This window comes from Rutidosis leptorrhynchoides, chromosome 4 (assembly GCF_046630445.1).
Source record: "Rutidosis leptorrhynchoides isolate AG116_Rl617_1_P2 chromosome 4, CSIRO_AGI_Rlap_v1, whole genome shotgun sequence".
Taxonomy (NCBI): domain Eukaryota; kingdom Viridiplantae; phylum Streptophyta; class Magnoliopsida; order Asterales; family Asteraceae; genus Rutidosis; species Rutidosis leptorrhynchoides.
The window spans coordinates 330525026-330540544 of record NC_092336.1 but is presented as its reverse complement, the minus strand read 5'-3'; the positions used below and the strand labels follow the sequence as shown (position 1 = coordinate 330540544).

At 34.9% G+C, this 15519-nt stretch overlaps 1 non-coding gene across 1 annotated transcript; it reads right to left on the bottom strand.

The window, feature by feature from the left end:
* Positions 1 to 8216: 8216 nt before the first annotated feature.
* On the bottom strand, positions 8217 to 8323 carry LOC139845874 (small nucleolar RNA R71). Its single transcript, XR_011758628.1, has one exon. It is a non-coding gene; the product is annotated as a small nucleolar RNA R71 (small nucleolar RNA).
* Positions 8324 to 15519: the final 7196 nt, after the last annotated feature.

Here is a 15519-nt window from a genome sequence, read left to right as displayed (position 1 = left end):
GGGAGCATTCGAAGATGAGGAAGAGAAGATCGACGCGTTTGTGAAAGGATTACCGGAAAGAATCCAAGAAGATATAAGTTCACACGAGCCCGCCTCCATACAACAGGCATGTAGAATGGCTCACAAACTAGTGAACCAGATTGAAGAAAGAATTAAAGAACAGACTGCTGAAGAGGCCAATGTGAAGCAAGTCAAAAGAAAGTGGGAGGAAAACGGTGATAAGAATCACCAATACAACAACAACAGCAATTACAACAATAATCGCAACAATTATCCCAACAATCGCAACATCAATCGCAACTACAACAAACGGCCCAACAACAACAACAACAACAACAACAACAGCAACTACAACAATCATCCCAACAACAATAATAACCGCAACAACAACAATAATCAGAAGCAACTATGCCAAAGGTGTGAAAAGAATCACTCGGGGTTCTGCACCAAATTTTGCAACAAGTGTAAAAGAAATGGTCATAGCGCGGCGAAGTGTGAGGTCTACGGACCAGGGGTTAATAGAACGAAAGGAACAAATGGTGTCGGAACGAGTAATGGCGGAGCAAGTAGTGTCGGAGCAAGTTATGCCAATGTAGTTTGTTATAAATGTGGAAAACCAGGCCACATTATTAGAAATTTCCCGAACCAGGAGAACACGAATGGACAAGGCCGTGGAAGAGTTTTCAATATTAATGCGGTAGAGGCACAGGAAGACCCGGAGCTTGTTACGGGTACGTTTCTTATTGACAATAAATCTGCTTACGTTTTATTTGATTCGGGTGCGGATAGAAGCTATATGAGTAGAGATTTTTGTGCTAAATTAAGTTGTCCATTGACGCCTTTGGATAGTAAATTTTTACTCGAATTAGCAAATGGTAAATTAATTTCAGCAGATAATATATGTCGGAATCGAGAAATTAAACTGGTTAGCGAAACATTTAAGATTGATTTGATACCAGTAGAGTTAGGGAGTTTTGATGTGATAATCGGTATGGACTGGTTGAAAGAAGTGAAAGCGGAGATCGTTTGTTACAAAAATGCAATTCGCATTATACGAGAAAAAGGAAAACCCTTAATGGTGTACGGAGAAAAGGGCAACACGAAGCTACATCTTATTAGTAATTTGAAGGCACAAAAACTAATAAGAAAAGGTTGCTATGCTGTTCTAGCACACGTCGAGAAAGTACAAACTGAAGAAAAGAGCATCAATGATGTTCCCATTGCAAAAGAATTTCCCGATGTATTTCCGAAAGAATTACCGGGATTACCCCCACATCGATCCGTTGAATTTCAAATAGATCTTGTACCAGGAGCTGCACCAATAGCTCGTGCTCCTTACAGACTCGCACCCAGCGAGATGAAAGAACTGCAAAGCCAATTACAAGAACTTTTAGAGCGTGGTTTCATTCGACCAAGCACATCACCGTGGGGAGCTCCTGTTTTGTTTGTCAAGAAGAAAGATGGTACATTCAGGTTGTGTATCGACTACCGAGAGTTGAACAAACTTACCATCAAGAACCGCTACCCACTACCGAGAATCGACGACTTATTTGATCAACTACAAGGCTCGTCTGTTTATTCAAAGATTGACTTACGTTCCGGGTATCATCAAATGCGGGTGAAAGAAGATGATATTCCAAAGACTGCTTTCAGAACACGTTACGGTCATTACGAGTTTATGGTCATGCCGTTTGGTTTAACTAATGCACCAGCTGTGTTCATGGACCTTATGAACCGAGTGTGTGGACCATACCTTGACAAGTTTGTCATTGTTTTCATTGATGACATACTTATTTACTCAAAGAATGACCAAGAACACGGTGAACATTTGAGAAAGGTGTTAGAAGTATTGAGGAAGGAAGAATTGTACGCTAAGTTTTCAAAGTGTGCATTTTGGTTGGAAGAAGTTCAATTCCTCGGTCACATAGTGAACAAAGAAGGTATTAAGGTGGATCCGGCAAAGATAGAAACTGTTGAAAAGTGGGAAACCCCGAAAACTCCGAAACACATACGCCAGTTTTTAGGACTAGCTGGTTACTACAGAAGGTTCATCCAAGACATTTCCAGAATAGCAAAACCCTTGACTGCATTAACGCATAAAGGGAAGAAATTTGAATGGAATGATGAACAAGAGAAAGCGTTTCAGTTATTGAAGAAAAAGCTAACTACGGCACCTATATTGTCATTGCCTGAAGGGAATGATGATTTTGTGATTTATTGTGACGCATCAAAGCAAGGTCTCGGTTGTGTATTAATGCAACGAATGAAGGTGATTGCTTATGCGTCTAGACAATTGAAGATTCACGAACAAAATTATACGACGCATGATTTGGAATTAGGCGCGGTTGTTTTTGCATTAAAGACTTGGAGGCACTACTTATATGGGGTCAAAAGTATTATATATACCGACCACAAAAGTCTTCAACACGTATTTAATCAGAAACAACTGAATATGAGGCAGCGTAGGTGGATTGAATTATTGAATGATTACGATTTTGAGATTCGTTACCACCCGGGGAAGGCAAATGTGGTAGCCGATGCCTTGAGCAGGAAGGATAGAGAACCCATTCGAGTAAAATCTATGAATATAATGATTCATAATAACATTACTACTCAAATAAAGGAGGCGCAACAAGGAGTTTTAAAAGAGGGAAATTTAAAGGATGAAATACCCAAAGGATCGGAGAAGCATCTTAATATTCGGGAAGACGGAACCCGGTATAGGGCTGAAAGGATTTGGGTACCAAAATTTGGAGATATGAGAGAAATGGTACTTAGAGAAGCTCATAAAACCAGATACTCAATACATCCTGGAACGGGGAAGATGTACAAGGATCTCAAGAAACATTTTTGGTGGCCGGGTATGAAAGCCGATGTTGCTAAATACGTAGGAGAATGTTTGACGTGTTCTAAGGTCAAAGCTGAGCATCAGAAACCATCAGGTCTACTTCAACAACCCGAAATCCCGGAATGGAAATGGGAAAACATTACCATGGATTTCATCACTAAATTGCCAAGGACTGCAAGTGGTTTTGATACTATTTGGGTAATAGTTGATCGTCTCACCAAATCAGCACACTTCCTACCAATAAGAGAAGATGACAAGATGGAGAAGTTAGCACGACTGTATTTGAAGGAAGTCGTCTCCAGACATGGAATACCAATCTCTATTATCTCTGATAGGGATGGCAGATTTATTTCAAGATTCTGGCAGACATTACAGCAAGCATTAGGAACTCGTCTAGACATGAGTACTGCCTATCATCCACAAACTGATGGGCAGAGCGAAAGGACGATACAAACGCTTGAAGACATGCTACGAGCATGTGTTATTGATTTCGGAAACAGTTGGGATCGACATCTACCGTTAGCAGAATTTTCCTACAACAACAGCTACCATTCAAGCATTGAGATGGCGCCGTTTGAAGCACTTTATGGTAGAAAGTGCAGGTCTCTGATTTGTTGGAGCGAGGTGGGGGATAGACAGATTACGGGTCCGGAGATTATACAAGAAACTACCGAGAAGATCATCCAAATTCAACAACGGTTGAAAACCGCCCAAAGTCGACAAAAGAGCTACGCTGACATTAAAAGAAAAGATATAGAATTTGAAATTGGAGAGATGGTCATGCTTAAAGTTTCACCTTGGAAAGGCGTTGTTCGATTTGGTAAACGAGGGAAATTAAATCCAAGGTATATTGGACCATTCAAGATTATTGATCGTGTCGGACCAGTAGCTTACCGACTTGAGTTACCTCAACAACTCGCGGCTGTACATAACACTTTCCACGTCTCGAATTTGAAGAAATGTTTTGCTAAAGAAGATCTCACTATTCCGTTAGATGAAATCCAAATCAACGAAAAACTCCAATTCATCGAAGAACCCGTCGAAATAATGGATCGTGAGGTTAAAAGACTTAAGCAAAACAAGATACCAATTGTTAAGGTTCGATGGAATGCTCGTAGAGGACCCGAGTTCACCTGGGAGCGTGAAGATCAGATGAAGAAGAAATACCCGCATCTATTTCCAGAAGATTCGTCAACACCTTCAACAGCTTAAAATTTCGGGACGAAATTTATTTAACGGGTAGGTACTGTAGTGACCCGAACTTTTCCATGTTTATATATATTAATTGAGATTGATGTTTACATGATTAAATGTTTCCAACATGTTAAGCAATCAAACTTTTTAAGACTTGATTAATTGAAATAGGTTTCATATAGACAATTGACCACCCAAGTTGACCGGTGATTCACGAACGTTAAAACTTGTAAAAAAACTATATGATGACATATATATGGTTATATATATAGTTAACATGATATTATGATAAGTAAACATATCATTAATTATATTAACAATGAACTACATATGTAAAAACAAGACTACTAACTTAATGATTTTGAAACGAGACATATATGTAACGTTTATCGTTGTAACGACATTTAATGTATATATATCATATTAAGAGATATTCGTACATCATAATATCATGATAATATAATAATTTAAAATCTCTTTTGATATTATAAACATTGGGTTAACAACATTTAACAAGATCGTTAACCTAAAGGTTTCAAAACAACACTTACATGTAACGACTAACGATGACTTAACGACTCAGTTAAAATGTATATACATGTAGTGTTTTAATATGTATTTATACACTTTTGAAAGACTTCAATACACTTATCAAAATACTTCTACTTAACAAAAATGCTTACAATTACATTCTCGTTCAGTTTCATCAACAATTCTACTCGTATGCACCCGTATTCGTACTCGTACAATACACAGCTTTTAGATGTATGTACTATTGGTATATACACTCCAATGATCAGCTCTTAGCAGCCCATGTGAGTCACCTAACACATGTGGGAACCATCATTTGGCAACTAGCATGAAATATCTCATAAGATTACAAAAATATGAGTAATCATTCATGACTTATTTACATGAAAACAAAATTACATATCCTTTATATCTAATCCATACACCAACGACCAAAAACACCTACAAACACTTTCATTCTTCAATTTTCTTCATCTAATTGAACTCTCTCAAGTTCTATCTTCAAGTTCTAAGTGTTCTTCATAAATTCCAAAAGTTCTAGTTTCATAAAATCAAGAATACTTTCAAGTTTGCTAGCTCACTTCCAATCTTGTAAGGTGATCATCCAACCTCAAGAAATCTTTGTTTCTTACAGTAGGTTATCATTCTAATACAAGGTAATAATCATATTCAAACTTTGGTTCAATTTCTATAACTATAACAATCTTATTTCAAGTGATGATCTTACTTGAACTTGTTTTCGTGTCATGATTTTGCTTCAAGAACTTTGAGCCATCCAAGGATCCATTGAAGCTAGATCCATTTTTCTCTTTTCCAGTAGGTTCATCCAAGGAACTTAAGGTAGTAATGATGTTCATAACATCATTCGATTCATACATATAAAGCTATCTTATTCGAAGGTTTAAACTTGTAATCACTAGAACATAGTTTAGTTAATTCTAAACTTGTTCGCAAACAAAAGTTAATCCTTCTAACTTGACTTTTAAAATCAACTAAACACATGTTCTATATCTATATGATATGCTAACTTAATGATTTAAAACCTGGAAACACGAAAAACACCGTAAAACCGGATTTACGCCGTCGTAGTAACACCGCGGGCTGTTTTGGGTTAGTTAATTAAAAACTATGATAAACTTTGATTTAAAAGTTGTTATTCTGAGAAAATGATTTTTATTATGAACATGAAACTATATCCAAAAATTATGGTTAAACTCAAAGTGGAAGTATGTTTTCTAAAATGGTCATCTAGACGTCGTTCTTTCGACTGAAATGACTACCTTTACAAAAACGACTTGTAACTTATTTTTCCGACTAGAAACCTATACTTTTTTTGTTTAGATTCATAAAATAGAGTTCAATATGAAACCATAGCAATTTGATTCACTCAAAACGGATTTAAAATGAAGAAGTTATGGGTAAAACAAGATTGGATAATTTTTCTCATTTTAGCTACGTGAAAATTGGTAACAAATCTATTCCAACCATAACTTAATCAACTTGTATTATATATTATGTAATCTTGAGATACCATAGACACGTATACAATGTTTCGACCTATCATGTCGACACATCTATATATATTTCGGAACAACCATAGACACTCTATATGTGAATGTTGGAGTTAGCTATACAGGGTTGAGGTTGATTCCAAAATATATATAGTTTGAGTTGTGATCAATACTGAGATACGTATACACTGGGTCGTGGATTGATTCAAGATAATATTTATTGATTTATTTCTGTACATCTAACTGTGGACAACTAGTTGTAGGTTACTAACGAGGACAGCTGACTTAATAAACTTAAAACATCAAAATATATTAAAAGTGTTGTAAATATATTTTGAACATACTTTGATATATATGTATATATTGTTATAGGTTCGTGAATCAACCAGTGGCTAAGTCTTACTTCCCGACGAAGTAAAAATCTGTGAAAGTGAGTTATAGTCCCACTTTTAAAATCTAATATTTTTGGGATGAGAATACATGCAGGTTTTATAAATGATTTACAAAATAGACACAAGTACGTGAAACTACATTCTATGGTTGAATTATCGAAATCGAATATGCCCCTTTTTATTAAGTCTGGTAATCTAAGAATTAGGGAACAGACACCCTAATTGACGCGAATCCTAAAGATAGATCTATTGGGCCTAACAAACCCCATCCAAAGTACCGGATGCTTTAGTACTTCGAAATTTATATCATATCCGAAGGGTGTCCCGGAATGATGGGGATATTCTTATATATGCATCTTGTTATTGTCGGTTACCAGGTGTTCACCATATGAATGATTTTTATCTCTATGTATGGGATATGTATTGAAATATGAAATCTTGTGGTCTATTGTTACGATTTGATATATATAGGTTAAACCTATAACTCACCAACATTTTTGTTGACGTTTTAAGCATGTTTATTCTCAGGTGATTATTAAGAGCTTCCGCTGTCGCATACTTAAATAAGGACAAGATTTGGAGTCCATGCTTGTATGATATTGTGTAAAAACTGCATTCAAGAAACTTATTTTGTTGTAACATATTTGTATTGTAAACCATTATGTAATGGTCGTGTGTAGACATGATATTTTAGATTATCATTATTTGATAATCTACGTAAAGCTTTTTAAACCTTTATTGATGAAATAAAGGTTATGGTTTGTTTTAAAATGAATGCAGTCTTTGAAAAACGTCTCATATAGAGGTCAAAACCTCGCAACGAAATCAATTAATATGGAACGTTTTTAATCAATAAGAACGGGACATTTCATGTACTACCTTGCATATCTTCTCTAATAGCTTGGTAACTAATATTTACATGTTGTGAGAACATGTAAGCGCGAATCCTATTGATAGATATATCGGGTTTGACCACCCCAACCGGGCTAGTCACTCTAGTATCGTAAACGGTTGCATAGTACTTCGTTTTTACTACACTTGGTAAAGTGTAGGGAGATTTCATAATAAAGGGAATATGCCACATTAATTGTTAAGTATGGTTACCAAAGCTCTCAACAACTTATAGAATACTTTAATACACTTGCGAATGTACATATATTCATGAAACTGAAATCTTGTGGTCTATTAAAATATTGAAATGATTATTATGATAAACCTATGAACTCACCAACCTTTTGGTTGACACTTTTAAGCATGTTTATTCTCAGGTATGAAAGAAATCTTCCGCTGTGCATTTGCTCATATTACATGGAGACATTCTTGGCATATTTAGGGCAGAACCTCGCAATGGGACCAAATGTTGATGACTTCGTCCAGGTGGATTAGGACGGGTTATTAAATAAATGCACTGGCCAAGGTTACGCAATTACTCAACCAGACATTAACGCACCAGATTATGAAATCAAAGGACAAATCCTACACATGGTAACTAATCAATGCCAATTTAGTGGTGCGCCGAAGGAAGATCCAAATGAACATCTTCGAACCTTTAATAGGATCTGTACTCTGTTCAAAATCAGAGAAGTTGAGGATGAACAGATCTATCTCATGTTATTTCCCTGGACTTTAAAGGGAGAAGCCAAAGATTGGTTAGAATCGTTACCTGAAGGGGCGATTGATACATGGGATGTCTTAGTTGAAAATTTTCTTAAACAATTCTTTCCGGCATCTAAAGCCGTGAGACTTCAAAGAGAAATTATTACGTTCACACAAAAGACAAATGAAACTCTATATGAGGCGTGGACAAGATTTGGAAAGTTGTTAAGAGGATGTCCTTAACATGGTTTAGACACTTATCAAATAGTACAAATATTCTACCAAGGATGCGACATTACTACACGAAAAGACATCGACATAGCAGCTGGTGGTTCCATTATGAAGAAAACCGCAACTGAAGCTTACAAAATTATTGATAATACTGCTTCCCACTCACATGAGTGGCATCAAGAAAAGATGTCGTTAGATCATCTAAAGCGGTTGGATCCAATTCTAGCCATGACTTTGATTCCATTTATGCAAAATTAGATGCTTTCGAGAGACGAATGGAAAAGATGACTAAAGATACTCACGCAATACGAATTAGTTGTGAGCATTGTAGAGGACCACATTTGACAAAAAATTGTCTCAGTATTGAACAAACAATGGAACAAAGAGAGAATGTTTCATACATGAACCAAAGGCCTGGAAATAATTATCAGAATAATTATCAACCGCCAAGACCAAACTACAATCAAAATCAGAATTATAACCGAAATGTTCCATACAGCAACCAACAAGGTCCTAGCAATCAACAAGTATCTAATAATACTTACAACCAGCAAATACCTACTTTTCCAATTAAACCACCACAAACAGATGATAAAAAGCCAAATTTAGAAGATATGATGTCGAAGCTAGTTGAATCTCAAACTCAATTTTTCACATCTCAGAAACAAACCAATGAACAAAATGCTCAAGCATTTAGAAATCAACAAGCTTCTATTCAAAATTTGGAACAAGAAGTAAGTAACCTAGCAAGGTTGATAGGTGAAAGAAAACCGGAAAGTCTACCTAGCGATACAAATGCTAACCCCCGGAATGAAACAGCTAAAGCCATTACCACAAGAAGTGGTATTACACTTAAGCCACCTGAAATACCTGAAATTTCTGATGACTCTATTCCTACTCCACAAGAACCACAATCTGAGCAAAAAAAGGAAAAAGAACCGGTAGTTGAAAAAGGTTAATGAAGATAACACAGTTAAGGCAAAGCCATATGTTAAACCATACCAACCACCGCTTCCTTACCCGAGTAAAATGAGAAAAGAAAGACTTGAAGCCGAGCAATCCAAATTTTTGGATATGTTTAAACAAATAAATGTCAATCTTCCTTTCATTGATGTAATTTCAGGAATGCCAAAGTATGCTAAATTCCTGAAAGACCTAATCACAAATAGAAAGAAAATGGAAGAACTCTCGGCTGTTACTATGAATGCTAATTGTTCTGCAGTGCTGTTGAATAAGCTACCAGAAAAACTCTCAGATCCAGGAAGTTTCACAATTCCATATTTTCTGGGTAGTCTTAGTTCAATAGAAGCATTGGCAGACTTAGGTGCTAGTATAAATTTAATGTCGTATTCATTATACGCTAAACTACACCTTGGAGAATTGAAACCAACACGAATAAGCATACAACTAGCCGATCGATTAGTAAAATATCCTAGAGGGATAATAGAGAACATGCTAGTTAAAGTTGGTACTTTAGTATTTCCAATAGATTTTGTTATTCTTGACATGAAAGAAGATTTTCAAGTTCCTCTTATATTAGGAAGACCATTCTTAAACACGGCTAAAGCAATAATAGACGTGTTTGGTAAGAAACTGACCCTAAGTATAGAGGACGAGAGTGTTACCTTTTCTGATGATAGAGCCATGCAACAACCGCAATCTGCAGATGATACATGTTATTACATTCAAACTATAGATTCACATGCAGAATTGTTACAAGAATTTCCAGAATTACAAGGAACAGGAGAATGTTCTTTAGGAGAAGGAATTGAACCAATTGATGAAGCTGAAATTTTAGCCGCACTTATGGCTAATGAATACAAACCAACAACAGAAGAACTTCAAATGCTAAAAGAAGAAGACAGATATCGATACAAATCATCGATAGAAGAACCACCAATATTAGAGTTAAAGCCACTTCCAACCCATTTAGAATACGCTTATTTACATGGTGAATCTGAATTACCTGTAATAATATCGTCTTCTCTTACGAAAAATGAAAAATCTCAACTCATTTCTGTGCTAAAAGCTCATAAACCAGCTATTACATAGAAGATTCATGACATTAAAGGCATAAGTCCTTCGTATTGGACACATAAAATCCTTATGGAAGAAGGCCATAAAACGTATGTGCAACGCCAACGAAGACTAAATCCTAATATGCAAGATGTTGTTAAGAAAGAAATTATTAAACTGCTAGATGCAGGTTTAATTTATCCAATCTCTAATAGTCCATGGGTAAGCCAAGTTCAATGTGTACCTAAGAAGGGTGGCATGACTGTCATCAAAAATGAAAAAGATGAGCTTATTCCTACTACGACTATAACAGGATGGCGTGTTTGTATTGATTATGGAAAATTAAATGACGCCACCAGAAAAGATCACTTTCCCTTACCTTTCATTGATCAAATGTTGGAAAGGTTAGCTTGGAATAGTTACTATTATTTACTTGACGGTTTCTCCGAATACTTTCAAATTTCAATAGCACCCGAGAACCAAGAGAAAACCACCTTCACGTGCCCTTATGGTACTTTTGCTTACAAACGCATGCCATTTGGACTATGCAATTCCCCTGCAACCTTTCAAAGGTGCATAATGGCGATTTTTCATGACATGATAGAAGAATGCATGGAAGTTTTCATAGATGACTTTTCAGTCTTCGGTGATACTTTTGAAACATGTCTAGTTAATCTTGAACAAATGCTTATTAGATGCGAACAATCAAATCTAGTACTTAATTTGGAGAAATACCATTTCATGGTTAAAGAAGGCATCGTTCTTGGTCATAAAATTTCAAAGGAAGGAATTGTAGTGGGTAGAGCTAAAGTAGATGTAATTGCTAAACTTCCACATCCCACCAATGTTAGAGGAGTTAGGAGTTTTCTAGGGCATGCCGGTTTTTACCGACGTTTCATAAAAGATTTTTCTAAAATTGCCACTCCTATGAATAAACTCCTAGAAAAGGATGCTCCATTCATCCTTTCGGATGAATGCATTAAATCTTTTAATATTCTTAAAGAAAAACTCACTAATGCGCCGATCATGATAACTCCAAATTGGAATTTACCATTTGAACTCATGTGCGATGCAAGTGATTTTGCAATGGGAGCTGTTTTAGGACAAAGGATTGAAAAACAATTTCAACCTATCTATTATGCTAGTAAGACGTTACAAGGAGCACAAACGAATTACACAACTACTGAGAAAGAACTCCTTGCTATTGTCTTTTCTTTTGAAAAATTTCGTTCATATCTCGTTCTAGCAAAAACGGTGGTCTATACCGACTATTCTGCTCTTAGATACTTATTTTCAAAACAAGATGTCAAACCACGATTAATCCGTTGGATCTTACTCTTACAAGAGTTCAATATTGAAATCCGAGACAAAAAGGGAGCAGAAAATCTCGCCGCTGATCATCTTTCTCGTCTTAAAAATCTCGAATTAGAAGTTCTAAATGAATCGGCCATACAAGATAACTTTCCTGATGAATATCTATTGAAGATCGATTATAATGAAATTCCATGGTTTGCAGACTATGCAAACTATTTAGTATGTGGATTCCTTGAAAAAGGGTTGTCGTACCAAGAATGAAGGAAATTCTTTAGTGATATAAAACACTATTTTTGGGAAGATCCACATTTATTTAAAAGTTGTCCCGATGGAATAATACGCCGATACGTATTTGGAGATGAAGCTAGTCAAATCTTAAACCATTGTCACATAGGACCAACAGGAGGGCATTATGGGCCTCAACTTATAGCAAGAAAAGTCTACGATGCTGGATTTTATTGGCCTACAATTTTCAAAGACGCACACCTTCTTTGTAAATCCTGTGATGCTTGTCAAAGGGCCGGAAAAATAAGTCAATGTGATGAAATGCCACAAAATGTCATTCAAGTATGTGAAGTATTTGACGTTTGGGGTATTGACTTTGTGGGTCCATTTCCAAAATCTCATAATAATCTCTATATTCTCGTTGCTATTGATTATGTATCCAAATGGGCGGAAGCATAAGCTCTCCCAACTAACGATGCACGAGTTGTAGTCAACTTCTTAAAACATCTTTTTGCTAGGTTCGGAACACCGAAAGCTTTAATAAGTGATCGGGTACTCGTTTTTGTAATAATCAACTTGAGAAAGTTCTCAAAAGATATGGAGTAACTCATAAAATCTCAACCGCTTATCATCCACAAACAAGTGGACAAATTGAAAATACCAACCGAGCATTAAAACGTATTCTAGAGAAAACGGTAGGATCAAATCCAAAGGAATGGTCCATGAAATTGGAGGATGCACTCTGGGCTTTTAGAACAGCCTACAAAACTCCAATTGGAACCACACCTTTTAAACTCGTTTACGGAAAAGCATGTCACCTTCCAGTAGAAATTGAGCACAAAACATTTTGGGCTTTGAAGACATGTAATCTTGGTTTGCATGAAGCCGGACGTCTACGGTTAATTCAACTAAACGAATTAGAAGAATTGAGACATGAAGCATACGAAAATTCATTAATCTATAAGGAAAGAACGAAGAAATGGCATGATAAAAGAATCAGAAGTTCAAAAGAATTTAAGGAAGGAGACCGAGTTCTTCTTTTCAATTCAAGATTCAAGCTATTTCCTGGAAAATTGAAATCAAGATGGTCTGGACCATTCATAGTCAAAAGAGTTTTCCCATACGGAACAATAGAGTTAATAAATTCAAATGGGATTGAATTTAAAGTTAATGGTCACAGAGTTAAACATTACATAGATAATCCAATGGAAGTTGAAGATGAAGTTAATCACAATTTCGACACCACAGCTTACTAAGTGTGGGAAGATTCGAATCTTTTAAGGGTAATATGTATTTCTGTTAGAGTTAGATTTTCTGTTTTCATGTAGTTCTCGAAAATGGAATCCGAATGGTCTTTCCCTAGCAGACGCTAAAGAACTAGTCTTCTCCCTCCATTATGAATTTTTATTTTTTTTTAGGTTTTACGAGATGAAGAATTCCTTTGATCTGAACCATGGTCTACTACTACACGCTTTGATTACTAAACGTAAAAATAACATCTTCCCGAGTGAACTAGTATCATTCATAAGAGGAAAAATGGACGAAGTAAGGAGAGAACTCAGGAACAATCATCATAAGACACATTTTGGTAAAGGAAAATCAAAATCTGCAACAAAAAGAAGAGCACGACACCTTGAAAGATGTCATAAATGCGGAAAATGGTCACATGAAGGTAAATGTTCAAACAATCAAACATATTCAAATACCGAATTTGTTACTCTATGCAGAGAAGGACCGTTCATATGTTTAGAAGAAAAGTTATTAAAGAATCGAGGTTACGCTTATGTAGCTATGGAAAACCAAATCACACGACTCTCCTATGAGTCGGCTAAAGCAGGTCACTGAGAATTCTATCTCACAAGTATGTATGTACAGTTTTATTTTTATTTATTGCTTTTAAACTTCTGATAATAAACGCTGAATCGTTCGCTATAAAGTATTAAATTGATATTCAATAAAATTAGGTATGCGAAACCGAAATTATTGATATCATACAAAAATTTATTACATCACTGCGAAATTTACCGTTTATTCATAAGGTATAAATATCTTTCATCAATCAATCCAAAATATTTCAAAAATTCGTCAGGAGTAAAGCCGAAATTACTTTACCCAAAAGAGGGGCGTATATTTTTGATAATATTTGATTGATTAAAGTGGGATAAAAGACCAAAAAGATTTTTATTTTTACTTTGTTTTTAAAATTAATATATAAATATTAAATTATTATTGTAAATTTTTAAAACTATTATATAATTATAATATTTTAAATGAAAGTTTGTAAAATTAATGTATATAAATATTAATAATATTTATATGAAATTTTATGCATTTTAAATTTAAGTTTGGTGTGAATTTAAAAAGAAAAATGTACTTTACTTCATCAAGTTAAAAATTGATTTATAAAATTCGTCGTGAGTTGAAGACTAGGTTATGGAACCGAAATTGCTTTACCCGAGGGAGGGACGAGAAATTTTGTTATCATTATTTTTAATCTTATTGAATTAAAGTATGCCAAAAACATTTAAAAATCCAAAAATCTTTGCTTTTAAAACAATGATTAAAAGTGACAAATTTTAAAATTTTGTCGAGAGACGAACTAGGACAACGATCCGAACCGCCCTCATTCTAAAAGAAAATAAATTTTTAAAATTAATTAATTGTTTCATAAGTAAATGGTTTTATTTAAAAAAAAAGAAAGAAAATACACCCCATGCGATCGCATGGGGTTTGGCCTTCAAAGTCATGCGGTCGCATGGCCTAAAAACTCTGGACAGATTACAAAATTCCAGCGAGCTGCTCTCTGTTCCACTTTCACACACACACATCCACAAACACATACACACAAACACCCCTAAAATCATCAATTTTTCACCAAATTTAACCAAATTTCTTGCTATAATCCGCTCTAATCATGCGTTTGTTCAGAAGTTTTTCAAAGAAGGTAACGATTTCACCCCTAAAACTCTTTAAATTCGATTTTTAGTGTTTTTGAGCTAAAGTTTACCTAATTTAATTTTGATAATTTCTAGTGTAATTAGAGTTAAATTGTTAGTATATTATGCATGTATAACCTAGATTGATGCTATTTAACATGATTTGAAGCCTCAAACTTCAAAAAATTTAGAAATCTAGGGTTTGTGTTCTTGAGCAATTTGGGGCTTTTTGATATAAACAAGTTATAGCCGATTTTTATCATGAATTATTACTAAATTAAGTAGTGTAACATGTTTAGGTTGCTAAATGATCCAAACATTGATCCTAAACAAGATTTTTGAGAATTAAAGTAGACTTTTTAAGTCTAAAATTCATGAACTTGATTAATTTGATATAAATGCCATTTGAAACTTGTTTAATTGCTAGTAATGATTATTTTGACATGTTATTTGAGATAAAAGCTTATGAACTTTGTAAATATTTTGATATATGATTATTTGAAAATGTGTAGAATTGATAAAAATATGAAAATGAGTATAAGTTTAATATGGATTAAACCTGTTATTGTAATTGTTTTAATTTGTTATTTTGCTAACACTAATGCATATTTGGATGCACAAATTTTGTGTTTAATGTGTTTTGCAGAGAAATAAAGATACTGACGGTGCATCATCGTCTAGGCAACCTGATCCGGAACCACAGCCAGAGATGCAATATCATGAAC